Source organism: Lissotriton vulgaris, chromosome 11, assembly GCF_964263255.1.
Source record: "Lissotriton vulgaris chromosome 11, aLisVul1.2, whole genome shotgun sequence".
In the NCBI taxonomy this organism is placed as follows: Eukaryota; Metazoa; Chordata; class Amphibia; order Caudata; family Salamandridae; genus Lissotriton; species Lissotriton vulgaris.
In genome coordinates this window covers 1,036,699,008-1,036,702,417 of record NC_141699.1, presented here as the reverse complement: position 1 = coordinate 1,036,702,417, position 3,410 = coordinate 1,036,699,008, and positions in this window count along the sequence as shown.

Genomic DNA, 3,410 nt, shown 5'->3' with positions numbered 1-3,410 from the left:
ACCCCCAGGCCAGAAGACCATTGGCTATTCAGCTACCAGGCAAGTCTGAGCCCTCCTCTGACACCAGCCCAGGACCCTTATGGCCTTGCTGGGTGCACCCCAAATCAGTCCCCTCCATCTTGTGAGTTGCAGCCTACCTGTGCCCCAGATTGCAGTGAGCAGAGTCTGGATGTGGTAAGAAAAAAGACTAGTGCTGTCTCTTACCAAGACAAAAAGTTGTTTACAAATCGATTTTCACTTTCTGTGTTTACTGTCTTTGCCTGTGGTTGTTATAGTTAAGAAATGTAGTTTTAGCCTGCCTGTAATCGCATATTTTATCACATGTGTTGTGTTTTAAACTAGTGGTTTTCCCTGCCCTTGATTGCCTCCATGTAGAGTGTTGAATTTTGGGATTTGCAGTCCAACCTCTGAAGTTTGTCCCTCTCATTCCTTGGTGACAATGCTGTTTTCCCTCCAAATTTCCCCTTTGCTCTTTGCTAAGACGTGTATGTGAAAAAAATACACTCCCAGCCACCAATTTGTGTTCACAAGCCAGTGAAATCAGCCCCCCTGCCCCCCCCCCAGCAACAGAGATTTTCTACATCAGAGGGTGCTTCTGTGATCTGTTGAAACTGGGTTTTACTAGGGCCTGTGCACTTCGTCTTTTGGCCAGCAGGGGAGTAAAGTTTTATTCATACTGTATTGTTAGATTTCAAGTTAGTGAGGCCCTTACCTGCTGAATCAGACTCATCCAAAGTGTGGATTGAGCCTGTCTGTTTCTTAGGAGATTCTGAACAGGAGAAGCAACTGCCCAGCCCCTACCCCCAGGCTAGCAGACCGTTGGCTATTCAGCTACCAGGCAAGTCTGAGCCCTCCTCTCACACCAGCCCAGGCCCCTTATGGCGTTGCTGGGTGCACCCCAAATCAGTCTCCTCCATCTTGTGAGTTTCAGCCTACCTGTGCCCCAGATTGCAGTGACCAGAGTCCAGCAAGTGGTAAGGAAACAGACTAGTGCTGTCTCTACCCAAGACAAAAAGTTGTTTACAAAAAGATTTTCACTTTCTGTGTTTACTGTCCTTGCCTGTTGTTGTTACAGCTAAAAATGGTAGTTTTAGCCTGCCTGTAATTGCATATTTTATCACCTGTGTTGTGTTTTAAACTAGTGGTTTTCCATGCCCATGATTGCCTCCATTTAGGGTGTTGAATTGTGGGATTTGCAGTCCAACCACTGTAGTTTGTCCCTCTCATTCCTTGGTGACAATTCTTTTTCCCCTCTAATTTTCTCCTTTGCTCTGTGATTTTCTACATCAGAGGGTGCTTCTGTAAGCTGTTTAAACTGTGTTTTACTAGGGCCTGTGCACTTCGTTTTTTGGCCAGCAGGGGGAGTAGAGTTGTATTCAGACTGTATTGTTAGATTTCAAGTTAGTGAGGCTCTTACCTGATGAATCAGGCTCATCCAAAGTGTGGATTGAGCCTGTCTGTCTCCTAGGAGATTCTGAACAGGAGAAGCAGCTGCCCAGCCCCCACCCCCAGGCCAGCAGACCATTGGCTATTCAGCTACCAGGCAAAACTGAGCCCTCCTCTCAGACCAGCCCAGGCCCCTTAAGGCCTTGCTGGGTGCACCCCAAATCATTCTCCTCCATCTTGTGAGTTGCAGCCTACCTGAGACCCAGATTGCAGTGAGCAGAGTCCAGGAAGTGGTAAGGAGACAGACTAGTGCTGTCTCTTCCCAACACAAAACGTTGTTTACAAAACGATTTTCACTTTCTGTGTTTACTGTCTTTGAATGTGGTTGTTACAGTTAAAAATTGTAGTTTTAGCCTGCCTGTAATTGCATATTTTATCACCTGTTGTGTTTTAAACTAGTGGGTTTCCCTGCCCATGATTGCCTCCATTTAGAGTGTTGAATTGTGGGATTTGCAGTCCAACCTCTGCAGTTTGTCCCTCTCATTCCTTGGTGACAATTCTGTTTTACCTCCAAATTTCTCCTTTGCTCTGTGCTAAGACCTGTATGTTAAAACAGTGCACTCCCAGTCACCATTTTGTGTTCAGAAGCCAGTGAAACCAGCCCCCCTGCCTCCCCCCTCCCCTCAGCAACAGGGATTTTCTACATCAGAGGGTGCTTCTGTGAGCTGTTTAAAACTGTGCTTTACTAAGGGCTGTGCACTTCGTTTTTTGGCCAGCAGGGGGAGTAAAGTTTTATTCAAACTGTATTGTTAGATTTCAAGTTAGTGAGGCCCTTACCTGCTGAATTGGGCTCATCCAAAGTGTGGATCGAGCCTGTCTGTCTCCTAGGAGATTCTGAACAGGAGAAGCAGCTGCCCAGCCCATACCCCCAGGCCAGCAGACCATTGGCTATTCAGCTACCAGGCAAGTCTGAGCCCTCCTCTCAGACCAGCCCAGGCCCCTTAAGGCCTTGCTGGGTGCACCCCAAATCATTCTCCTCCATCTTGTGAGTTGCAGCCTACCTGTGCCCCAGATTGCAGTGACCAGAGTCCAGCAAGTGGTAAGGAAACAGACTAGTGCTGTCTCTACCCAAGACAAAATGTTGTTTACAAAACGATTTTCACTTTCTGTGTTTACTGTCCTTGCCTGTGGTTGCTACAGTTAAAAATGGTAGTTTTAAGATGCCTGTAATTGCATATTTTATCACCTGTGTTGTGTTTTAAACTAGTGGTTTTCCATGCCCATGATTGTCTCCATTTAGAGTGTTGAATTGTGGGATTTGCAGTCTAACCTCTGTAGTTTGTCCCTCTCATTCCTTGGTGGCAATTCTGTTTTCCCTCCAAATTTCCCCTTTGCTCTGTGCTAAGACCTGCATGTTAAAACAATGCACTCCCAGCCACCATTTTGTGTTCACAAGCCAGTGAAACCAGCCCCCCTGCCCCCCCAGCAACAGGGATTTTCTACATCAGAGGGTGCTTCTGTGAGCTGTTTAAAACTGTGCTTTACTAAGGCCTGTGCACTTCGTTTTTTGGCCAGCAGGGGGAGTAACGTTTTATTCAAACTGTATTGTTAGATTTCAAGTTAGTGAGGCCCTTACCTGCTGAATCGGGCTCATCCAAAGTGTGGATTGAGCCTGTCTGTCTCCTAGGAGATTCTGAACAGGAGAAGCAGCTGCCCTGCCCCCACCCCAGGCCGGCAGACCATTGGCTATTCAGCTACCAGGCAAGTCTGAGCCCTCCTCTCAGACCAGCCCAGGCCCCTTAAGGCCTTGCTGGGTGCACCCCAAATCATTCTCCTCCATCTTGTGAGTTGCAGCCTACCTGTGCCCCAGATTGCAGTGACCAGAGTCGAGCAAGTAGTAAGGAGACAGACTAGTGCTTTCTCTTCCCAAGACAAAAAGTTGTTTACAAAATGATTTTCCCTTTTTGTGTTTACCGTCTTTGCCTGTGGTTGTTACAGTTAAAAATTGTAGTTTTAGCCTGCCT